Below are 27,432 nucleotides of genomic sequence, written 5' to 3' on the forward strand. Positions count from 1 at the left end.
CCCGTTGATGAGGGTTCGATTCCTCACCTTGTAATCTCCTACACGCACTTATGTAATTTTTTTTATTTAAAAAGTAAATATTTTTTGGTAGGCTTATCCGGTGCTCCTCCAAATAAATAGAGTCAGCTATTTTGTATCCCGAATGTCTAAAGCAAAAAAGAAAAGGGAAAAGGTACAACCTAAGGAGCCGTTTGGATATGGATTGAATATGTAATTTGGATATCTTAAGTTGTATTTTGTCTTATAGACATAAACACCCCACAAGTTGTGAAAACTATCAAAACATTCCCAATTCTTATACAATCTTACCAAATGAACAAGTCATAGTTCATAACAAAATTAATACGCTACTAGAAGGCCTTTCTAAAAAATACAACATCAATTGATCAAACTTTAGTTCAATAAAAACGAAAATTTAACATGAATAGTAATGTAACTACTCTTTAATATAATCCTCCCACATGGTAGACATAAATAAAAGTTAGTGGAAATTAATGAGGTTGGTAAATGGTTGGTGGGAGTAATTGTTAAAAATATTTACCAACTTATGGGTCTTTCTTTATAAAATATAAACTTATGGGTCAAGTTTTACATTTAAATTTTTTGAAACCATAGTTTGAAACCCCAAATCATGCCTTTTTAGATGATTTGGGGTTTCAAACCATGAGATGAAATGCATGTCCAAATGCTGATTTCATCCCATGGTTTCAAACCGCATGTTCAAACGCCTACTAAGTAAGAATGACATGCACTAATAGAAAACTGTTCTAAATCATTAAAACAAAAACAAAACGTAGGGAAAATACAAATGAATTAAATGTCACTCACGAATCTTGTTTGTTTTTATATTTCTCAGATTTAGGTTTATTTATTTCGTATAAATATAAGATTAATCTTAAAACTTTACGAAAACAATCAATTGAACCATGTGAAAGTAATAAGAGTCCGCAACTTAATTGACACAGAAAGCATGGGTTGGAACATAAATACCCACTAAAAAAAAAGGTGACAAAACTATCTTTTGCGCAGTAAATTCTTGCGCAAAAGGAGTTAACTGTAACGGCACAGTTAATTCCTTTTGTGCAGGAATTTACGGCGCAATAGGGGTTTATAGAAACCCCAAACACTTGGTCATTTTCAAGTCACTCTTCACCTCCTCCATTTTCACTCTTTGAACATACTTTAAACTCCACCCCCACCCCACCCCCACCCAAAATCATGTCTCAAAGCTCCGAAACGTCAAACTTTGCTATAGAACCCGATGTTTGTGAATGAGGTCATTATTGTAAGCTAAAAACATCAAAGACCCACGATAATCCGGGTCGTCATTTTTGGCGTTGTAAAGTGCCCGAAGTAAGTGTTTTTACAAGTTTTTAGGGTTTAAATTTTTTTCCACATTATTTATATATTTTACTTTCAAAAACTGATTTTCTTGTAATGTTTATAGAATATGAATGGTTGAAAACAAGGGAAGATAGCATTTCCGTGGTCAAAACGGTGGCGCAGAAGTTTAAAAGGCCTCTTGTTGATAGAGATACCGCGACTTCACGTATCATTAGAGATTCTGTGAAGTTTGACTTGCAGTTTAAGCTTATGAAAGCTATAGAAAAAATTGACCTTTTGGAGGTCTTGCTAAAGGAATCCACAGAAAAATAAAGTTTTTTCAAGGCTAACCTTAGAGACACTCAACACGAGAAAAATGCCTTGAAAGAAAAACTTAAATTTTGGAATATTATTTGTGCTATCTTGTTGTTTTTTATTATTTCTATGTATTTTATTTTTTAAGTTTACTATTTCTATGTATTTTTTTGTTATTTTTATGTATTTTGTTTTTACTAGTTGTACGTTTTCACGTATTATGTAATCGACACCTTTTACGTACTAATTTATTTGTATTTTCTTTAAAATTGTGAATTGTTGAACTTTTTATGTATTATTAACTCTAAGAAGCTTATATAAATTAATAATAGACTATAAAAATCAAAGCAGATTTAAAACATACTAATTTTTTTCTAATTGATGACTTCATAAGGAATTAAAAATACAAATTAAATCATGAGTCCGAAACTTAAATGAACCAAAAACTAAGATAGTGAACCAAAATAACTCCTAATCGTCATCAAAATAGAAGTCCTCAATATCGTCCTCAGAACAATATTTTGGGTTTCTTAACAAATATCTTCTTTCTGTAGATGTTAGTTCTCTATCTGTTGATGATGCTTGTTCTTCAGCCAACTTTAGCATGTAAAATCTACAACGTCTTGCTAGCATTCTGTTGTTTTCTTTTCTAATCCTTTGTATAGCAGCCTCGCAAGAATGTGGATCAGTTCGAGGCATTGTCATTGAGAACCTTGTTGGGATTTGAGCGTTGAGATTTTTCAAGTTACGAACAAGACGTTCTGATTAGGCATGCCGATATGCCCCTTCTCGGCGTAACCCGCGATAATATTCTCGTGGATCTGAATATTTCACGTTGCAAAAATCATCATTACGCTCTATAAGAAGGTGGGGTTTCAAATCGTCTATCTTGAAATCATTGTTATCAAGAAAACTCGATTTATCAGGATAGCAACTATGATTTGAGCAATGATCACCACTGTTATTCGAATCATTTGGAGGGAATACTGACTAATCTACATTTCTACTACTCCACATTGAATGTGTTGTAGTTTAATAATAAATGAAAGGCTACTTATATAGTTTCAAAACCCTAAGTACCCTTGGGTCCTCTTTACGACCCTACCTACTTACTTTATTATAAAAAATATTAATAGGATCACGGGGATTCATCTTCATCGAACATCTCACAATCCGAATCCCACTTGGATCTGAATCTGACGTAATCTTGTTGACCATATTCTACCGTGAGGCAACGTATTTTCATCTGATTGTTTTCTTCGTGAAAACGATGAAAAGCAAAATTGAACTCTTGTGGTGTACTACAAGGCATTGACGTAGCACAATATTTTGGACGTTTGAGTCTGAGTGCCCTCAAGTTTTATTTTAGCATTTCAACCTCCCTAATATGCCAATTCCACTCATCTCTCATTGTATTATTGTATTCTTGATTGTATTTGTTGTTCGGGTTATTTCAATAATAAAAATCATACTCATCTAGTTCCCATGTCCTACCCATTGCTTCGAATATGTTTGCTGGGGTAAAACATGTAATAGAAGCAATATCAGAAAACTGGTTCCAAAATGACATAATAACTCGTTTTAATGTGAATGCTAGTTGTTCGTCATTCATGTTATATACTACTCCTTGATTTGACAACACTGTTATACCCCATTTTAATCGGGTCAAAGCGGAGTACAACATATTGGTGATTCCTAATTATTTAATTTAAGGAGTCGCCACCTAATTATTTTAACGTTGAATTAGGACACCTATTTTAACTAAGTAAGTGCTAAAAAGTTAACTCCGATTAGTAGTCTACTTAACTTAATGATTCTAGGTAAGGGTTCTTAGTTATCCTAAAGGGAAGGGGTAAGGCATCCTTTAAGATCCGCTAAAATACGGTTAACCGGCCAAACTTAGGTTAATTATATTATAAAACTTGATAAGAAAATATAGCATTTTGAATATTTTACGAAAATAGTTTGCAAGTATTATCAAGGTTACAAATGGGAAATATAAGAATACTATTTAAATTAAAGGACAATAGTTTATAGAAAAGATTTTAGACATATTAAACTAAAAAAATGCTGGATCAGCCAATATACTAATATGCGTTTGAAACAATTCAATGACTGAGTATCAATTGATTTTAACTGCTTATGAAGTGACCAAATAAGATAAGGAAGGCATTAAACAAACTAGCTCCCTACTCTTATGTGAAAAGTAGCTTTAAAAAAAATACAACTATCATCTTTTATGAAAAATTGGGCCTTGTTTGGAAAGTAAGGATTTAAATTAAATTTGGGAAAGATTCATCTACAACTGCTAGAAATGATCGTTTAATGCCTTTATATAGAATTAACCATAAAACTTAAAACAAAGGTTTATAAAATGACGTTAGGACTATAATTTGAGGTAGGTGAATAATTTTGAAATCGGACTTAATTCTTTAGCAAACTCGATTGGTTTAATTAAACATTAAAATTAGTCATATGCTGATCTTAAACCCATCATATCAGGTACCAAGTATATCAAATAAGCACCAAAGGAAATCATTCAAAACACACACACAAACAAAATAATATACAGAGTAAAGAGCTGAATGTTTAAAAGAGGAAAGGAAATCGCCATAGGCGGGCCTCAAGCGAGTTTTGTTTGTTTTTCTTGCTGTGGGATGAGGTTAAAGATTGTGAAATATGTTGACTCCATGCTCGGGTATAGTAATGGTACCGAATCTCATTTTTGAGACTTTTCGGTGAGTGAGTCCCGAATTAGGACTCCATTTACTCCGACGTGTACATGTAAAAAAAAAGGAGATAAAGATTAGAAATACACTTCTCTGTCTAATAGCATGCAAAAGGCTAATAAAATAAACCACACGATTTTTTTTTCACTCATAACTAATCGGAAACTAAAGAACATTTCATATGCCAAGGCCAATTTTCACACCGGACACAACTTCAAACAATAAGAGAAAATGAGGCTAAGCAGCTGAATTAAAGCTACAAATATAATCTCTAGAACATAAAAGGAATAATGAAAATATGAGTCATTAAGTCAATAAAGATGGACTGTATAACTAGTTTCATTAACAAAATACGAGTCATGGTATCAAAGTAAAAAAAAAAAACAAAGCATGATCCGGTAGGCTCAATTAAACACAGATACATATTCGAATGTTATCCAACCAATTTTCTATCGTATATTGATCTAACGAATAGATAAAGCTTCATAAAGGTGCGTATTTGGCAATTCAAGAACAAGGAGTTAACATACATCTGCTAAGAATAAATTAATTACTAAAAGATCTACTACAAATATAGATAGGAACTGACTGATATGTAACTTAACCAACACAATAGACTTCTACACTTAAGCACATCAACTCTTTCAAGAATTTAACAAGTTTAGTTTTAGTTAGAAGTTAGACTTACTTCTTGGCTTGTCACGATCAAACTTAAGGATTAGCTTATTTAAAAGATGGACAATCTAACAGAACCTAAACATGAGGGTGAAGTTTGTTAAACCATTTGAAATTCTTACGAAAGGAATTCTGTTTTGAGAATGACAAAGAGAAAACTCACTTTATCTTCTTATCAAATATTTTTTCAGTCATTTTTAACAAAACTGGTGAACACAACAAGCAAAAGATTAGGCATATCATATCCCATTTCTTAGACGAACTAAGGTTAATTGGGGGATTTCTACAAGTAAAACATAGCAATGACTTTGTTTAAAGACATGGTATACAGAAGACATGACTCGTGATGATGAACATGAAAACAGAATTGGCTTTCTAGAAGTAGATACCTCCTATAAAAATAACTATCCAGCAACCAAGTGAATTGACATGCTCAAATCACCTTTTAGAGTTAAATTGCTTGGAGTGAAGTTTTCAGAAATAGAAATTCCCTTTTAGAGTGACATACATTCATGTTAAACTAAATCTCATTTGATAAAAAATACAAGAACGCACCCTTTGCTATCTTAACCAAATTATTCAAATCCTTAAACCATAACAGAGGAGCTGCAAGAGAGGCACAAAATGAAATTCCAAACAAAACCTATCCTTGGATTCAGATACTACTCATATTTGTCCCCTAATCTATTTACTTAAACCAGATAGCAAAGAGAGAACTAGAAGATACTGTTCACAATAATTTGCTTGAAAGGACATGGATATATGCTTCAGATTTCAACTAAGCACCATAGATGACAGACATTTCAACCAGATTTTTAGCATTAGTGAATAATGCACTTTGAAAACTAGGAAACCAATCCCAAACAAAGTTAGTTTACAGAATGACAAAAACATATTTCAAGACAGTCCTCTCTTTAACTAGACATTAGCTTATCCAAATGACTGCCTTAAACTAATCAAATCAACAATTTTAGAAGCAATTAACTTCTCAGCACAGAGATAATCCTTAGAGGAAAACATGCTAGTCCATTACTAGAATCCCTTAACAGAATGGTGAGAAAAGAAGGGAAGTGCTACTGATCTTTAGTTTGTAACAGCAACAAGGTTAAGCAGCATAAAGTTTTCATTTAATCAAGGGAATAGAACTAAAGATTAGTCTTTTGAGTGAACAAGCCAAACCAGATCCTGAATTTATACATTAACACAACCTTATTCATGATTCTTTAGGTAAGTGAAACAAAGTGTGTAAATGCCTTATTTTCATGAACCAAGCAGAAAATTAAATGTCTCAACCCAAACCCTAACATATGATATTGAAACTAAACCAAACTAACCTGATTGCCACATTTCTCATAGAACAGGACTGGAATCAAAGATGAGAAGGGAAGGAAGTCTAAACTGGGCATTTGCAAACAAGGGGAAACACACTCATATAAACATTGCCTCTTCCCTATATAACTAAATCAGGCAACTAACCACACCACAAGCTACAGACTAAGATTTACTGATTCAAAATTAAGCGAATGACCGTTACAAATTAAACTAGTAGCAAGTACACCATATGAGGGACACTTAGACTTGAAACAATGGGTTCATAACTAATTTATATTATCTAAAATTAATGAAAAGGGAAACTGTGCTAAGTTAGAGCAACAGCTGTACCAAACAGTGCACAAGGCTTTCAGTTTTAGCTAAAATAGGACCAACATTATATGATTACAAACTAACCTACATCCATATTAGACGAATAAGCCATAAACATGTTAATCACTCATCAACCAACACTAATCACTCGCGAAACACAATAATCACATAATAGTAAAAAAAATTAAAGACTGAAATTAAAAAGGAAAGAGATTGGGGATTGCTGACCTTTTCTGAGTGCAGTGAACAGGGGCCTTGAGTCTCAGATCTACACTCGAACACTAACAAACTTCGAGCTTGAATGCGCTCGGATTCGAAGTCGTAGCAGGGGCAAAAGAGAATAAAAATGACTTAGTATTTCCAATGAATACCCAGAGGTATTAGGACTGAAGAATATTAATATTTTCAAAGGGGATAGAAGCGGCTCAAAAAAAAAAACTCCCCCTTTAAGGCTCCAAAATGTTCGTATTTATAGATTCAGGTTAGGGTTTGCTAAAACTCCCCCGTTCAAATGTGAATATTGAAGGTGTTTTCGAACAAATTTTCACGTGATTTGATTTGGACATTACCCGAAAATGGCTCAACCACTTATGGCTTTGAAGATTATCGCGTGTCCTCGAGCAAGAACAGGAAAACCTTTCTTCTTCAACAACAGAACACGCGCGTGAGCAGATGTAGAGACAAATTTTGTATGAAAATGGGATAGACAACTCTGTCCATGGCTAAAGAAAGGTAAGACTTAACCAAAAATGGAGGAAGGGGAGAAAAGAAGGGAGGTGCGGCTGAGCGTAGAGATTAGTTTTTTTTTAGGGAAGGAGACTGAAGGTGTATTGTTTTTGTTGGTCCGGGTCAGCTTAAAGGAGTAGTGGGCTGGTCTCATATGGATTGGGCCTTAGTCCAAGTAGTTTTAGGACTAATTATGGGCTGAATTAACATAATCATGTGGGGAATGTGATATAATAATTTAGCCATTAGCAGTAATAAGGTGTAATTTAATGAAATATAAGTAACATGATAATAAAGTAAGAATATCATTTAGATTATAACTTATTATTAATATGTAAATGAGTAAATAGCAATATACGATGTATTAATAAAGCAACAGTTCCTAATAATAAGGTAAGGACGAAAAATAATATATTTAGTTTATTAATAATTATTAGAAGCTCAAAAGAATGAATTGGAATAAAGGAGGGACAAAATCGGGTGTCAACAACTTGTCCCTCTTTGGCCGGTAATGATGAAAGAATTTTCGGGCAAAGACGTTGACGTAATAGCCTATTTTGTCCCTACTAAAATAATTTGGGAGACGATAAGGATAAAGAAAATTTGAGAGGATTGTGGCCGAACTCCGGTCTTCGAGTTGCCTACATATCTTGGGTTGCGCGAGAATCAGGTAGTGTGTAGCTCTGGGAAGATGCGACACTTGCGAATGAGCAATCATGACTAATGCAAATCTTTTTAAAATATTTTCCCAGTGTTGAATTATGATGACATTGGGTATTACGATTGAGGAAACCCATCGATCTTGAGAATTTTAGAATATGAATACGTGCGAACTCGATGATCGGTTATGGACGTAAGCGGAATATGTGGGGGGTAGCGACGAGCGTTCGAGGTAGACCCTTGACCTTTGTCAGGAAGTCTGATTATCCTTCCCAACAAATTTCCCTAGTTCACTGCCGAAGAAATAGTTCCATGTTGTGCTAAAGCTCCTGCGAAACTTAAACTAGATAAAATAGTTAGTAAATAAATATCGGAAGTAAAGCGATGTAAAATAGCCTTAGCTAAGGCTAATGCGAATGAGGTTTTAGGCCGATGATTCATGAGAATGATGCCTTTGGCGATGATTAATGAAAATGAGGCCTTAAACCAGATATGAAGATGAGGCTATTTAAACCGAATGCTTTATGAGAATGAGGTTTTCTAAGCTGACATAATGAGGTTTTGCTTTAAAACCCAATGATTGATGAAAATGAGATTTTTCAAACCAACATGATTCATGGTGTAAAGCATTTATGCAGTGAATTTTAAAGTATTTGTGCGGTGCATGTGCGTTTGAAAGCATTTGTACAGTGCGTGTGCGGTGTTTCTTATGCAAAGCATTCGAAGGCAGTTATGCAATGCATGTGTAGTGCATTTGAAAGCAGTATTGCAATATATGTGCAATGTATTTGAAAGCATTTATGCAGAGCATTTGAGGCATATGGTGCAATGCATGTGCGGGGCATTTGAAAGCATTTATGCATAGCATTTGAAAGCGGTAGTGCTATGCGTGTGCAGTGCATTTGAAAACAGTAGTGCGATTCATGTGCGGTGCGTTCGAAAGAATTTATGTAGTGCGTTTGCAGGGCATTTGAAAGTAGTAGTGCGGTGCGTATGCAGTGCGTTTGAAAGCGTTTATGCAGGGCATTTGAAAGCAATAGTGCATGTGCAGTGCATTTGAGAGCATTTATGCGGAGCATTTGAAAGCAATAGTGCATGTGCAGTGTAATTTGAAAGCATTTATGCGGAGCATTTGAAAGCAGCAGAAAATATTTGTGCGTCGATACATTTGAAAAAATCATTTGTAAGACTTAAGCATTAATTTATCATAAATTTCGAGAATTATTGACATCTGAGAAGCATAATTTCTCCTAAATGTTATAAGAAAACTCAAACCGTTCGATGCATAGTCCTTGCAGGACCGTAAATATTACATATTTTCAGCTTCCGCAATTTGAAAACCTGCATTCAAAGAAAATTTGTAAGTTTAGGGGGAGGTTGATTCGTGTTGACTTTGAAGATCCAGTTCCTGATGCTTCATGCTTCTAGCTTTGTCTAGACTTGTAACCTCAGTCTATTTCTTAGTCTTGGCCAACTAATAAAACTATTTGATTAAAAATCATATTATTTCAAAAGAAAATATGCATAAAAAATAGGTATATAGTGATAAATAATTTCTGCTGAACTTGGAACTGTGACACATTGTGAAACAAAGCGAACGTCCTTTCTCTAAAGTCGTTCCTTTGTCTGATGACTCTGTTGACCATATACTCTTTCATGTCTCTCGATGTCGTCTTGCAATGATGCCCTTAAAATTGTCCCAGTTTCTGGCATAGGAGGATATTGAACTTTTAACATGACGAGATCGAGCCTTATATAGGTTGCCTACGTATCCCACTAAGGGGATCAGGTCAAGCGTAGTTCAAAACATACAAGGAAAAATAAAATTGATGTTTTCTAATAATATGACCGAAGCCTATGTAGGCCGCTTACGTATCCCACAGCGGGAATCAGGTCAGGCGTAGGTCATGTTACAAACAAGTGGATTTTTTTTGGAAATTTCTATCCTAAAAGCCCAAACGCGATATAGGCTTCTCACGTATCTCGCCGAGGGAATGTATCTTTCATTACATAGAAAGACATTACAGGATGTTACATATAAAATAAACGAAAAGCTCCTAAATGTAGTATCTCTTTACGGCATCTGCATTGATAGCTTTCGGCCACACTTCGCCATCCATTTCTGCTAGAATTAGTGCTCCTCCAGTCAGTACTCGATGAACCATGTAAGACCCTTGCCAGTTAGGTGCAAATTTTCCCTTAGCTTCATTTTGGTGTGGGAACATGCATTTCAGCACCAGTTGCCCCGGTTTGAATTGTCTCGGTCTTACCTTTTTGTTGAAAGCTTTGGCCATTCTGTTCTGATAAAGTTGTCCATGACAAACTGCATTCATCCTCTTTTCATCAATGAGCATCAACTGTTCATATCGATTTTATGTCCACTTGGTATCGCTCAACTCAGCTTCTTAGATAATTCTCAAAGATGGTATCTCTACCTCTGCCGGTAACACAGCCTCTGTCCCATAGACCAAAAGATAAGGCGTTGCCCCAGGTGAAGTCCTTACAGTGGTGTGATAATCGAGAAGGGCCAATGGCAATTTTTCGTGCCAATGTCTATAATTATCAATCATCTTCTGCAGTATTCTCTTGATATTTTTGTTGGCTGCTTCAACTGCTCCATTCATCTGAGGTCTGTATGGAGTGGAGTTGCGGTGAGTAATCTTAAATGTTTCGCAAATCTCACGCATCAGAACACTATTAAGATTAGCTCCATTATCTGTTATAATTGACTCAGGGATTCCGAATCGACAGATGATGTTATTGCGAACAAAGTCTACCGCCACCTTCTTCGTCACTGACTTGTGCGAAGATGCTTCTACCCATTTTGTGAAGTAGTCGATGGCTACCAAAATGAACCTATGTCCATTTGACGCGGCCGGATCGATAGGACCAATGACATCCATGCCCCAAGCTGCGAATGGCCACGGAGAACTCGTCACATTTAACTCATTTGGTGGGACTCGAATCAAATTGCCATGAATCTGACATTGGTGACACTTTTGCACAAAACGAATGCAGACTAATTCCATAGTCATCCAGAAATAGCCAGCTCGTAGAATTTTCTTAGCCAGAGTAAAACCATTCATATGAGGCCCACATGTACCGCCATGCACTTCTTCAATCAACTTGACCACTTCTTTAGCATCAACACACCTTAACAATCCTAAATCTGGAGTCCTCCTATAAAGGATTTCTCCATTTAGGAACAAGTGGTTTGCTAACCTTCGAAGTGTTCTCTTCTGAACACTGGTTATGCCCTCTGAATAGTCTCATGCCTTGAGATACTTCTTAATGTCATAATACCAAGGTTCTTCATCAGGTTCTTCATCTACATAGAAACAAGAAGCTTGCTGATCTTGCACATTCACTTTGATAGGATCTATGTAATTCTTGTCCGGGTGCTGAATCATAGAGGACAAGGTTGCCAAAGCATCAGCGAACTCATTTTGAGCCCTTAGAACATGTTTGAATTCCGCCTTGATAAATCTCTTACACAGATCTTTCACACAATGTAGGTATGGAAGTATCTTCACTTTCTTAGTGGTCCATTCGCCTTGTACCTGGTGAACCAATAAGTCCGAATCACCTATAACCAATAATTCTTATATGTTCATATCAACGGCCATTCTGAGTCCAAGAATATGTAACACCCCGTAAACTTGAACTAGGTGTGAATTTATAAAAATCTAGTGTTAAGATGATATTATATCTATATGAAACCATTCATAATAAATTCGGGTGGAAGATGGCCGTTTTGAAGTCAAACCAACTATTGAAGTTCTTAAGGCCTCTTAAATTGGCCTAACTTTTGGTAGGTCTATCTTCTGAGCGATTTTCGTAAAACTGTGTTGCGAATTTGGAAAAACTTCCTTGATGAAACTTGTATATCTTTGCAATATCTTTCCAACGGTAGGTCGCCCAGCCCAAGAAAAGCTACATACAAGAAGTTATGTCCATTTTACCGAATACTGTGCAGAACCGACACCCGTCGCTTTTTCAGGCGCGTGGGGGCGCGTGCGATGGCCCCGCATTGCGGGCCAATCGCGGAAGTCTGAGTATTGACCTGAAGACTGTTGCGCGATGGCCCAGCATCGCGGACCCATCGCGAATCAGGTCAGATTCGGGTCAAAAATTCGGGTTACGCGTTTTAAGTTATATCTAAGGTTTTGGTTTATTTCCCCCGCACCCCATGCACGAAAAATTACCCTAAAGTCAATAAGAACAAGTCCCAAGCCTCAAGAACCATACAAGGTAAGTGTTATCATGATTCTAGGTTGAATTCAAGTTCCTAATCCCTTTCTAACATGATTTTATGACCAAAACCTAGGGTTTGCAACATAATTCTTCCCAAAGTGATTCAAGCTAGGGTTTGGGTGTTCTTCATTAGAACAGTGATTTATTAAACCTTGTTTAACAAATTAAGGTATGTCTCTCTTTTAAAAACCTTATTATGGATATATGTTTTTTTCTCGAAAGTTCTTTACTGAATGAAAAGGGTGAACTTCTCATACAAAACCCTAATGTATGTCTCCCTTTTAAAAACCTTATTGTGATTTGTATGTCTCCTTTAAAATCACTTTTGAAACTATTCTTGGAGGTATTAATTTTATTGAAGATTCTTTAATGAATGAAAGGAAAAGTAATCCTTTCCATGGTTGTTGATCTCCAATTCATGTTTACATGGTGGTTAATGTGTGTGAGGGGACAAACCCACATTAAACCTAGATTGTAACAAACCCTATATATGTATATGATATTATGAATGTTTTCCTCTATAAGAGATGCTTAATAATGAAGGATAACGATTAGTAATGATATTGGAATTCTCCTGATGGGTGATTTAACTAGTTACTTGAAAGGTTGTTGACTCATAAAAGTATGTTATTACGAATTGTGGAAATTGAAACTTGTTTAAAGAAGTGAAACGTTTTCAAGACTTTCTTTGTAATGCTTTATCTTTACGATATGGCATAACGAACTTTAATGGTAAATGGTGATGTGACTACCTTGAGATGAATTATAATTCGGCTTTTATGCTATGACCTCTGTTGATGTGTTTATGCCTAGCCATTCGGGAGGATGAGTGGTCACCGAGGGTCTCATATTCCGGTGTGTTTATGCCTAGCCATTCGGGAGGATGAGTGATCACTGAGGATTTCATATTCCGGTGTGTTTATGCCTAGCCATTCGGGAGGATGAGTGGTCACCGAGGATTTCATATTCCGGTGTGTTTATGCCTAGCCATTTGGGAGGATGAGTGGTTACCGAGGATTTCATATTCCGGTGTGTTTATGCCTAGCCATTCGGGAGGATGAGTGGTCACCGAGGTTTTTATAATCCGGTGTGGTGCGCTGTGACAAGGGAACCCAACGGTCATCCCCTCGATGTGATTGATTCTTGTGCCTGTATCGGCACGTGTGATATTCGTAATCTCTCATGGAACTGTTGTTGACAATCATGATCAATTTGAAAGGCATAATTGAAAGTTGTAACTTGACAAAAGACTTTATAATCGGTTTTGATAATTCTTATTGAGATACACATGCTGAATACTTACTTTATATTGATTAATGGCTTTGTAAACTGTTTAACAAATGATATTAAGAATCCCAAATTGGAATGACTGTTTTTATGCCATCTTTTCAGAACTGATTTCTTTATGTATTATTATATTTTATTTTTATAATATTTGTTGTCCCCGAGACACTCACTGAGTACCCAGTACTCAGGCATACCATTGTTGTTTTTGATGGTATGTTAGGTATCATTAAGAAGCAGGTTCGTGATATGCCTACGACTTAAGAGAACTTGCTGCTTCAAGACTATTCGGTGAGCCCACATGATTGTTCGTGGGGAACCGTTCTATCTTTACTCTTCGTCTTTTAGTTTCGGGCTGCGTCCCGATGATTTAGACATTGCTTATTATCTTAGAAGCTCCATAGTATACGTTCTTATAGGTAGTTGTTGTGTTATTGATTAACTCTCGGGCACGTGATCACGTTTGACTAAGTATTTGGTGAATAAAGACTTCCGCTGATTTAATTTATATATTCATGATTTGTTACATTTACTTTATAAACTTTTGGAGGCGAGTGTTGAACCTGGCGGGTTCAAGTGTTATTATTGTATCGTTTAGGTTCTTTCGATGTTGTTTATGACGTCGGATGCCGGTCACGTCTAGGGTGGGTTTTGGGGCGTGACAAGCTTGGTATCAGAGCCTAGGTTTAAATACATTCTAGGATCATTGTCTGTGTCTGTGGAGCTGTGTCTAGTGGAGTTTTCCTTGTGCAGCCTGATCACCTGCATGACCGAGAAACTCCCAGAACATTTATAGGTGTTTCTTATTCTTCTTGATTCTAGATTTTGCTGTAGAGCTTAAAGTCCCTTGTAGGATCGTTCTAATTCGCTCGTTAATTCGTGCCTTGCAGAAATGACTCTGACGCGATCCAAAAATGGTAAACGAGGACGTCCCGCGAAAGTTAACCAAAATCTTAGGGGCGCGAATGCTAGTAATGGAAATGATGCTGGAAATCAAGCACCACCTCCAGCACCGCCTGCTCCTGATGTTCCTGTTGCGGGCATACCTGAGAATGGTATTATACAAACGGCTATTCAAATGTTGACTGCATTGGTTGCTGCTCAGCAGTAGCGTGGAGGAGTGGGACCTCATGGTGGAGGTAGACTTAAGCAATTCCTTGACTTGAAGTCACCAGAGTTCTTTGGGTCACAAGAGATAGATGACCCCCAACACTTTGTATATGAGACCTTCAAGGCGTTGAGGGCAATGGATGCCCGGGATCCTGAAGTTGTAAGGCTTGCTTCTTATCAGTTGAAGGATGTTGCTCACGTATGGTTTGAGATGTGAGAATCTGAGAGGGATGACACTGCTTCAGCTCCGACATGGGCTGAATTTGAAGAGGCGTTCATGGAAAGGTTCTTGTCTGATGAGGAAAGAATTGCTATGGCTACAAAGTTTGAAAAGCTAGAGCAGGGTAACAAGTTAGTTCGCGAGTATAGTTTGGAATTCACCCGTCTGTCAAAGTATGCTTTATACATGATTCCGACTGAAAAGCATAAGTTGACTCGTTTTGTGAAAGGCTTGGTACCACGTATCAATTCTGCATGTGCTGCTGTTGCTATGTCTCCTACTTGTACCTTTTCATCTTTGGTAGGGTTCGCTGAGCAACAAGAGAATTGGAAGGGCGAAGAGATGCTTGAAAGGGAACAAAGTAAGAAGGCCCGATCTAAGAGTGGTTTCACTGGTTCGTATGATGGAGGGCAACGGAAAGGTAATTCTGCACCTTAGCAGTCTATTTCTCAGTTTAATGGGGGTGTTCCATCTGGTGGACAAAGTCAGAGGAACGGTAATCAAAATGGATATTCACACGGTAGTAACCGACAAACATCTGGATGGAACGATCCTATTTGTCACCATTGTGGTATAAGGGGTCATATCAAGAAATATTGTAGGAAGTGGCTTCGTGAAATGGCTAACTCTTCTGGCCAGCGGAATAATTCACCTGATGGTAATGTCAACAACACTCCTAATGCTCGTAGTAATGAGGCTGGTAAAGTGGTTGCTAACACCACCAATAGGGGACAAGCTCAACTTTATAGTTTTACTCGTAGAGAGGCGGCTGAAGACCCTGATGACATGGGCACAGGTATAGTAACTATATGTTCTCTTAAGGCATATCCGTTGACCGATTCAAGTTTGACTCTTTATTATAAAACTCTATGCTTTGTCCTCGACTATGGTAGAGAACCCAAACAGCTAGTGCCTCGACATTACTTCTAGGATCTATAATATTGCATGGTGTAGTTAAGGATCGTGAGACTACTTCTGATTTGTTGGAAACATGAATAGAGGACTTTGAGGTGATTATGGGTACAAACTGGCTTACCAAGTGATATACAATTCTAGATTGAAATGGTTAGGTTAGTAGTTCTAGGTGAACCCATTATAGATTGAAAGAGTAATATTGTTAAACCTCGAGGTAGGCTATGGGTGTAAATCCCTTATTCCATGCTTAGGTTTGTCTGGTTGTTGTGGGAGTCTCTGCGAGGACCATATGGTTATTTTTAAAGCATTATATGAGTTTTGTTTGCGATATCGTACCACATAAAGAAGCACTAGTGAGAATTCGAAAGTTTGAGGGTAGCGAAAATCTTAGGCCATAACCCTCATTCGAGGACGAATGTTCTTAAGGGGGGGATAATGTAACACCCTGTAAACTTGAACTAGGTGTGAATTTATAAAAATCTAGTGTTAAGATGATATTATATCTATATGAAACCATTCATAATAAATTCTGGTGAAAGATGGTCGTTTTGAAGTCAAACCAACTAGTGAAGTTCTTAAAGCCTCTTAAATTTGCCTAAGTTTTGGTAGGTCTTTCTTCTGAGCGATTTTCGTAAAAATGTGTTGCGAATTTGGAAAAACTTCCTTGATGAAACTGGTAGATCTTTGAAATAGATTTCCAACTGTAGGTCGCCCAGCCAAAGAAGTTATGTCCATTTTACCGAATACTGTTCAGAAACGACACCCGTTGCTTTTTTCAGGTGCGTGGGGGCGCGTGCGATGGCCCCGCATCGCGGGCTAATCATGCAAGTCTGAGTATTGACCTGGAGACTATTGCGCGATGGCCCTGCATTGCGGACCCATCGCGAATCAGGTCAGATTCGGGTAAAAAAGTCGGGTTACGCGTTTTAAGTTATATCTAAGGTTTGGAGTTTATTTCCCCAGCACCCCATTCACGAAAAATTACCCTAAAGTCAATAAGAACAAGTCCTAAGCCTCAAGAACCATACAAGGTAAGTGTTATCATGATTCTAGGTTGAATTCAAGTTCCTAATCCCTTTCTAACATGATTTTATGACCAAAACCTAGGGTTTGCAACATAATTCATCCCAAAGTGATTCAAGCTAGGGTTTGGGTGTTCTTCATTAGAACAGTGATTTGTTAAACCTTGTTTAACAAATTAAGGTATGTCTCTCTTTTAAAAACCTTATTATGGATATATGTTTTTTTCTCGAAAGTTCTTTACTGAATGAAAAGGGTGAACTTCTCATACAAAACCCTAATGTATGTCTCCCTTTTAAAAACCTTATTGTGATTTGTATGTCTCCTTTAAAATCACTTTTGAAACTATTGTTGGAGGTATTAATTTTATTGAAGATTCTTTAATGAATGAAAGGAAAAGTAATCCTTTCCACTGTTTTTGATCTCCAATTCATGTCTACATGGTGGTTAATGTGTGTGAGGGGACAAACCCACATTAAACCTAGATTGTAACAAACCCTATATATGTATATGATATTATGAATGTTTTCCTCTATAAGAGATGCTTAATAATAAAGGATGAAGATTGGTTATGATATTGGAATTCTCCTTATGGGTGATTTAACTAGTTACTTGAAAGGTTGTTGACTCATAAAAGTATGTTATTACGAATTGTGGAAATTGAAACTTGTTTAAAGAAGTGAAACGTTTTCAAGACTTTCTTTGAAATGATTTATCTTTACGATATGGCATAACGAACTTTAATGGTAAATGGTGATGTGACTACCTTGAGATGAATTGTAATTCGGCTTTTTATGCTATGACCTCTGTTGATGTGTTTATGCCTAGCCATTCGGGAGGATGAGTGGTCACCGAGGGTCTCATATTCTGGTGTGTTTATGCCTAGCCATTCGAGAGGATGAGTGGTCACCGAGGATTTCATATTCCGGTATGTTTATGCCTAGCCATTCGGGAGGATGAGTGGTCACCGAGGATTTTATAATCCGGTGTGGTGCGCTATGACAAGGGAACCCTACAGTCATCCCCTCGATGTGATTGATTCTTGGGCCTGTATCGGCACGTGTGATATTCGTAATCTCTCATGGAACTGTTGTTGACAATCATGATCAATTTGAAAGGCATAATTGAAAGTTGTAACTTGACAAAAGACTTTATAATCGGTTTTGATAATTCTTATTGAGATACACATGCTGAATACTTGTTTTATATTGATTAATGGATTTGTAAACTGTTTAACAAATGATATTAAGAATCCCAAAGTGGAATGACTGTTTTTATGCCATCTTTTCAGAACTGATTTCTTTATGTATTATTATATTTTTTTTTTATAATATTTGTTGTCCCCGAGACACTCACTGAGTACCCAGTACTTAGGCATACCATTGTTGTTTTTGATGGTATGTTAGGTATCATTGAGGAGCAAGTTCGTGATACGCCTACGACTTAAGAGAACTTGCTGCTTCAAGACTATTCGGTGAGCCCACATGATTGTTCGTGGGGCACCGTTCTATCTTTACTCTTCGTCTTTTAGTTTCGGGCTGCGTCCCGATGATTTAGACATTGCTTATTATCTTCGAAGCTCCATAGTATACGTTCTTATGGGTAGTTGTTATGTTATTGATTAACTCTCGGGCATGTTATCACGTTTGACTAAGTATTTGGTGAATAAAGACTTCCGCTGATTTAATTTATATATTCATGATTTGTTACATTTACTTTATAAACTTTTGGAGGCGAGTGTTGAACCTGGCGGGTTCAAGTGTTATTATTGTATTGTTTAGGTTCTTCCGATGTTGATCATGACGTCGGATGCCGGTCACGTCTAGGGTGGGTTTTGGGGCGTGACAGAATACAAGCCTCATACTCTGCCAAATTGCTGGTGCACGGAAACCTGAGCTTCGCTGAAATTTAATAATGTTGTCCTGACTCCGAAATTAAGACTGCTCCAACGCCAACTCCTTTGGAGTTTGCAACCCCATCAAAGAACATTCTACACCCTGGATATTCCTCTGAGATATCTTCTCCAACAAACAACACCTCTTCATTCGGGAAATATGTCTTAAGGGGCATGTATTCTTCATCTACGGGATTTCCAGCAAGATGATCGGCTATTGCCTGCCCTTTGACATCCTTTTGGGTAACATATACAATATCAAACTCACTTAATAAAATTTTCCATTTGGCTAACTTCCAGTAGGCATAGGCTTCTGAAAGATATACTTCAGTGGATCCATCCTTGATATGAGGTAAGTAGTATATGCAGACAGGTAATGTCTCAACTTTTGTGCAACCCAAGTCAATGCACAACAGGTGCGTTCCAACAAGGTATATCGGGCCTCATAAGGCGTGAACTTCTTGCTCAAATAGTATATCGCTTGATCCTTCTTTCCCGTTTCATCATGTTGTCCCAACACGTATCCAAATGCATTCACTGACACAGAAAAATACAATAACAAAGGTCTTCCGGCTTCTGGAGGCACCAAAATAGGAGGATTAGACAAATACCCTTTGATTCTATCAAAAGCTCGTTGGCAATCTTCCGTCCATTTGGTAGCAACATCTTTCTTCAATAACTTGATTATTGGCTCACATATTACTGTCGATTGTGCTATGAACCGACTAATGTAGTTGAGATGACCGAGGAAGCTCATCACGTCCTTTCGACTCTTTGGGGCAGGCAAGTCTTTTATAGCCTTTATCTTCGAAGGATCCAATTCTATACCCCTCCTGCTCACAATAAAACCTAACATCTTCCCAGCAGGAACACCAAATGCACACTTTGCGGGATTTAATTTCAAATTGTATCGCCTCAATCTATCAAAGAACTTCTTCAAATCCGTCAAGTGATCTGAACTCTTTCGAGATTTGATGATGATATCGTCCACATAAACTTCAATCTCCTTATGGATCATATCATGAAAAATGGTAGTCATGGCTCTCATATAGGTGGCACCTGCGTTCTTGAGTCCAAAAGGCATCACTCGATAATAGTATACTCCCCAAGGTGTGATGAATGTCGTTTTCTCAACATCTTCTTCATCCATCAGAATGTGGTGATATCCTGCGAAACAATCAACGAATGACTGCAACTCATGCTTTGCACAATTATCAATAAGTATGTGAATATTTGGGAGGGGAAAGTCATCTTTTGGTCTATCCTAGTTGAGATCCCAATAATCTACGCATACCCTGACTTTGCCATCCTTCTTTGGTACAGGCACGATATTGGCTAGCCAAGTGGAATACCTTGTAGTTCGAATGACCTTTGCATTAAATTGCTTGGAGACTTCTTCCTTGACTTTTAAACTCAAATCCGGTTTAATATTTCTTTTCTTTTGTTTCACCGGAGGATAAGATGGATCAATAGGCAACTTATGCGAAACAATGTCTGTGCTTAGACCCGACATATCATCATAAGACCAAGCGAACACGTCTATATATTGTCTCAAAAGGTTGATCAATTCTTCCTTTTGTGGCGGAGTTAAATGGACGCTAATTCTTGTTTCCCTCATTGTTTCTGAATCTCCCAAGTTTATGGCCTCTGTTTCATCCAAATTTGGTTTTGGCTTATCCTCAAAATGTTTAAAATATTTAGTTAACTCTTCAGGTTGCATGTCCTCTTCATATTCTTCAGAGTCTTGTTCGGCATTTACTATGGGCTCGCTTGTTTCATTACGTGTCACATGTTATACCCCATTTAAAGCGGGTTAGATTAGAGTATAACATATTGGAGATTCCTACATTTCTTTATTTTAAGGAGTCGCCACCTAATTAGTTTAACGGTGAATTAGGACACCTAATTTATTAACTAAGGTAAAGCCTAAACTAAACTTCCGTTAATGGTCTGCTTAGTTTTCATTCTAGGTAAGGGTTCTAATTATCCTAAAGGGAAGGGGTTAGGCATCCTCTAGGATCCGTAACTAACGGTTATCCGGCCAAACTTAGGTTAATTAATTAATGCTAAATAAGGTGTTTTGAAATTTTAAGAAAATAGCTTGTACCTATTACTGCGGTTTCAAAGGAAATATAATAATGCCATCTAAACTAACTTATAGAAAAATATAGTAATCTGCATAAAGGAAATGCTTTTTTAAAAAATGGGATTTATAAATGCTGTTAAAACTTAAAATGAAAATAGTAATGTTGTCTTAAATATAAGATTTATAGAAAATATAATGTTTTGCATAAAAGAATACTTTGGATGATATTTTAAAATAAGACTTACAAATATTGTTAAGGCTTTTAAATATAATAACGCCATCTAAAATAAAGACTTATAGGAATATAATAATTTATATGAAAAAAAGGTTTTAAATAAAACTTATAAATGTTGCTAAGGTTTTGAAAAAAATATAATAATGCTATCGAAAACAAGGTTCATAAAATATAATAACTTGCTTATAATTAGTAGCTTTTAGCAAATATGGATTTTATGTAAATTTGTATTAATATGGTGATGTAGAAATTCCTAGACTTATTTCTTTAAAACGTGGTGTAAAGGGCATAAATTTCTTTTCCTCTTATTACTTTTATTTAACCACATTCGGCTAAAATATGTAGTTTGATAAATCTTAAAGAAAGTATATATAAGATATATTTGGACTCATATTTGCACGTTCTAAATTTCTAAAGTATCAAAATGACTCATGATTCCCTTTAGCTCAAAACCTATAGTCATGCCTAATTATTCTAATGAAGATAAAATATTATAGATATTATAGACAATTTTAACGTAAAAGAAGATAATAAAATTGGAGAATTAATTGTTAGTCTTCCTAGCTACCCATCACTAAAACTAAATCTACTAATTTCCTATAATTCAACTAAGCTAAGAAAACACACAAAGAAAAGGGTTAGTCAAATAATACAAACTAACTGCATAAGGAATAAAATAGAGGCATAAAATAAAGTAAATGGGCTCAGCCCATTTTGGACTGCTGCTGCGTTCTGTTTGCTATTGGGCTTTTGGCCCAGTAAATTTCATATGTGGCTGCTGCTATTGGGCTCGGCCCAGGAACCCCTTTTTTATTTTTTGCTGCGGATGGGTTGACAGGAATGACTCGATAATATTACGTTGGGCTTTCAGCCCAACATCGAATGCGGAAGAGGAACGAGTCTGAGGGACTCGTTATGCGAGGTTCATGCAAAGAAATGAAAGAAAAGAATTAGTGTGCGATCAATAAATAAGGTCAAACGTATATATATATATATATATATATATATATATATATATATGTGTGTGTGTGTGTGTGTGTGTGTGTGTGTGTGTGTGTGTGTGTGTGTGTGTGTACTCAAAACAGATCTAAACTTAATGAACAAGTTAATAAAGAATTTAAGTAATAGATGTAAAACACACATAAATCATGTGTTCCTTTACTTAAGCTAAGCGTACGCACTACATTAAGTGGAACGGCAACCCACTGGACGCAGGCCCCCAAAAAGGGGACAGAAATCAAAAGAAAGCAGACCCAAAATACAATTTCATAAAGTAATGGGCCCAAATCTAAGATCAGACAAAGATAACAAACCCGATAAGACAAGAAAAACAAAAGTAGGCCCAAAGTCCCGCCATAAAGCATGCATGATAAGAATAATCACAAGTTCAACTTAATATTATACAAAATATACTCTTATATACACCGAGGGGTATATAGGCTGTATATATCTTATATATTACACGTATACTACCCAAACAAACAATATGAAAGGATGCGAAGGATAAAATAGACATGAAATATGGCTTGTTGAACATATATCACTATACATGAATTATATCGGACACCTATTGACCTACGCGTCTGTCTATGCCAACATTCAATATCATGGATGCACATTTTCACAATTTCCAGTGAAGATCAACAACATTTATGTGGTTCGAAAGTAGGAGCAGACAGAGGGCAGTCTCTTCACCAACTTAGGCCAATATAGTATTACTTAAGTAAGACTATAGACACGGCAAAGGGAATAAAAAGGGGAGAGATCGTGCATATTCACAGCATTTTTCTAAGCTAACAACATGCATAGACTGTTGATCCAAACAAAGGAAAGAGGGAAGGGATTACGGGAAGACAAAAAGGACTTACAATATGAAGGTCCTATTTCTGCACTTGGCATAGACAAGGTAAAACTTGGACAGATAACGAATACATAGAACAGGGTAAAAATTTAAACCTCTTTTAGAATGTAACAGGGGCAGAATCACGCTCAAAAGACGCATACGAAGTCCTCTAAGGTAAGAACAGGGTCAACATATATCACATTACGTTCATAAAAATGGCTCATGCCAACCTTGGATCTTTCAAACAAATATTAAAGCAAGCAAGTTCATTTTCATAAAAATAGGACATCTTGAATCATATGTTGGCACACATAAGCAGATACTAGGCAGAATTCTTTTTTAAGAGCATGCAAACAGTTTTGATCAGTTATTATTTTTTTGAAATTCCTACATGGCAGTTGATTTCTAAGAGAAAGTTTCAACACAGGACATCAACAAAAGCGAAAACTGTATCTAGGTTGTAGATTTTGTATCAAATCAAACCTTTCTAAATATCCTTTCCTCTATTATTCACGGTAAACGAACAGGAAGTTTGATATGTAAATGAGAAGAAGACTTGCACACACTCAGCACCTCACTCTATAGTATAATGAATTAAACTTGAGCATTCCACAAGGCTCACTCAAAACAGTCTTAGCATGAATCTTAATTTCAAACTAGTTGCAACAAGATAGTCATTTAAATCATTCTTAAGCGGAAAGTGATATTTAATCAGAGACATTACATGTTTACAAGCTGATCGAAGTTGAGTTCAGACTTTTGTTAATCCTATTTAGACCTGCTAACATCGTTTAAATCCTACTTTATCATGCTGAAGACTACATGAACCAAAATAAACTCACGCCGACACCAGAACCTATCAGGACCAGCTTATGGACTAACACGGGGACATTAATGATACCATATTAGTGTAGCTCATACACATACACCAAATTCTCAAGTTAACAAACTCCACATCCAAGCTTGAAACAGGTTTGTCAAACCAACTCATAACCAACTACTAAACTGGAAGTTAAACCAAACTAAACGTGAACAATAAAATATTTTAACTTCTGAGCCGAGGCTAAACTAATTAAAGCAGGAGTATGCACCATGCTACTAAGCTAAGTTAAACTGAAAATAAACCAGCCGAGATCACAAACAGGTATGAACACATAAACACATTTGATTAGATTAATAGCTTCCTCGTTATACCAATCGGTTACCGGGCTAAGATCTAAAGAGACAACTAATCAGTAGGACTACAAATCATACATTTAAAACAGGAATACAAACTAATTGCATGCTAATCATACAAGGACCAACAACAGAGCTCTAAAACTAGCAGTATTAGCCAAAACACATGTTGCAAAACTAGCATACAACTAAACCACATTTTAACTAAAATCTAAAACATGCTGAATACATCGAACTAAACATATAATTAACACTTAAATAACACAAAGATACAAAAATTAAAAGGGAGAGAATTACCTTCTTCGGGTGCAGCGAAGTGGGTGCGGGTCTTCGATTCACACTCGAACACTTCAGATTCTCCGAGTTTGCACGTATTCGGATTCGAAACAGCGAAAAGAGAATAAAATATTCAGTATTTTGAGAATCGATATCAAGAATGTTCAACTACTGAATACTAAAACTTTGAAATTTTGAACGATTTAAAAAAAAACTTCTAATTCTTTATGGAGTTTCAGGCAACTAAAATAGAGACTTGTATCTCCAGATTTCGATGGCGGTTTTTTCCTCCCTTTTTGACTCCCTACACGATTATTTATAGGGGTGAATTAGGGTTTTGCTAGGGTTTGACAACTGAAATATTGGGCGGGATTTCTGGTCAAATATTTTCAAATCAACATTGGGAGGCCTTTTCTGTTGTTGAATCAGAAATCATGGAGAAAGAAAACAAAACCATTAAAAACTCTGTACCCGAAAAAATCAAAAGACTGATAAAGAACAAGATTTATTTTCATAAAGGGACGAAAACCCATTAAAAAATTTCAGATCGAAAGCAGATGCGGAACGAAGAAGACAAACCTCTTCAAGGTTGAAGACCGATGGGGGGGGGGGGTACAAATATTAATTGCCTTCCCCGAAATGGCCATGCAAGGCCTGGGGAAGGTGAAATGCGTCTGCTGCTTTGCCACTTGTGTTGAAGACGACAGAAAGAGAAAGAGAGAAGGGCGGCGGGGGGGGGGGGGGGGGGGAAGCGGCGCTAGGGAGAATGAGAGGAAAACCCTACTCGTTTCATTTAGAAACGAGATGGGCCGGGGCGGGTCGAAGGGTTAAGATAGTGGGTAGGCCTAGTATTGGGCTGGGTGGATGAGGGCTAATGAGATTAAAATATGGGCTAATGATATTGGGCTGGCTATTACCGGGTAGGGTACTATTTTAGGTGACAATGGGCTTCTAATTCTAAATATAGACCTATCTTAATTAATTATATGCCAACGCTGTGTTAAAATATTATCTGATATAAAAGTACGTATTTATTAATAATCAGATAAAAATAAAATTATATGACGTTGTAATAGCCGTGCAATATTTTGAAAGTCAACAGTAAATAAAATGATGTTATTTAGTTATGCGGAAATAAATGCGATGCATGTGCATAATGCGGTAAAAATGCTGAAACGATTATAATGCAAATTATAATAGTACTGGTAATAATAATAATAATAATAATAATAATAAGGATAATAGCGGTAACAAAAAAAATAATAATAACAACTAGTGACTGCAATAAAATAATGAAATGTCTGTATTAATAAAAGTGTTAATTATAGTAAAATATAAATAACTATTTCTTAAATTGTCAAAAATACTAGAAATGTAAATAAATATTTAGGGAAGGCGGGACAAAATTGGGTGTCAACAACTTGTCCCTCTTTGCCCGGTGATGATGAAAGAATTTTCGGGCAAAGACGTTGACTCAGCAGCCTATTTTGTCCCAGCTAAAGGGTTTCAGAGGGCTAAGGGTGAAGAAAATTTAAGAGGATTACGGCCGAACTCCGGTCTCTGAGTTGCCTACGTATCTCGGGCTGCATGAGAATCAGGCCGTGTGTAATTCTGGGATAAACCACGACGCCTATGAATAACGAATCCAATTGACACGAATCTTTGCAAAATTGTCCCAGTGTCGAATTACGATGACATTGGGTATTATGACTGAACTCGGGAATTCTGAAAATCGAATGCGCTGGAATGCAAACGGGATATTTGGAGTTGGAGGCGAGTGTTCGATGTGGATCTTTGACTCTCGTCGGGAAGTCTGATTATCGTTCCCAAAAAATTACCCCAGTTCGCTGCCGAAGAAAAAGTTTCACGTTGCGCTGGAGCTCCTACGAAACTTAAACTAGATAAAATAGTCAGTGAAAAATAAATGTGAAAAGTAAAGCAATGTAAAATAAACCCATAAAAGCTGCGATGATTTAAATAAATGATAGCCTTTGCGGGGCTAATGCAAATGAGGTTCTAGGCCGATGATTCATGAGAATGATGCCTTTCGGCGATGATTAATGAGGCCTTAAACCAGATATGAAATGGGCTATTTAAGCCGAATGATTTATGAGAAATGAGGCTTTCCAAGGCGGCATAATGAGGTTTTCTTCCGAAACCCAATGATTGATGAAAATGAGGTTTTCTTTAAACCTACATGATTCATGGTGCAGAGCGTTTGTGCGGTGAATTTAAAGCATTTATGCGGTGCATGTGCGTTTGTAAGCATTTGTGCAACGCGGATGAAAGCATTTGTGCGATGCGTGTGCGGTGCAAAGCCTTTTGAAGGCAGCTATGCAATGTGCGTACGGTGCATTTGAGAGCATTGATGCAGTGCGTTTGCAGGGCATTTGAAAGTAATAGTGCAATGCATGTGCGGTGTGTTTGAGAGAATTGATGCAGTGTATGTGCGGTGCGTTCGAAAGCAGCAGTGCATGTGCGGTGCGGGGCATTTGAAAGCAATAGTGCGTGCGCAGTGTATTTGAAAGCATTTATGCAAGGCATTTGAAAGCAATGGAAAATATTTGTGCGTCGACACGTTTGAAATATCATTTGCAAGACTCAAGCAGTAATCTCAAAAATTATTGATACTCGAGAGGCATAATTGTTATAAGAAAACTCAAATCGTTCAACGTGCAATCCTTGCAAGGCTGCAAACATTATATATTTGGGCTCCCGCAACTTGGGAATCTGCATCCAAAGGAAATTTGTAAGTTTTTTTGGGGGAGGTTGATTTGCGTTGACTTTGAAGATCTGGTTCTTGGTGCTTCATGCTTCCAAATTCATCTGGACTTGTAACCTCCGCCTATTTCTAAGTCTTGGCCAACTAATAAAATTATCTGATTAATAGAAATCATATTATTTCAAAAGAAAATATGCATAGTGAAATACGTATATAGTGATAAACAAATTCTGCCGAACTTGGAATTGTGACACATTGTGAAACAAAACGAGCGTCCTTTCTCCAAAGTCTTCTTTTTTGCCTGATGACTCTGTTGGCCATATAT

The sequence above is a fragment of the Lycium barbarum genome, chromosome 5 (genome assembly GCF_019175385.1).
Source record: "Lycium barbarum isolate Lr01 chromosome 5, ASM1917538v2, whole genome shotgun sequence".
Lineage (NCBI taxonomy): Eukaryota > Viridiplantae > Streptophyta > Magnoliopsida > Solanales > Solanaceae > Lycium > Lycium barbarum.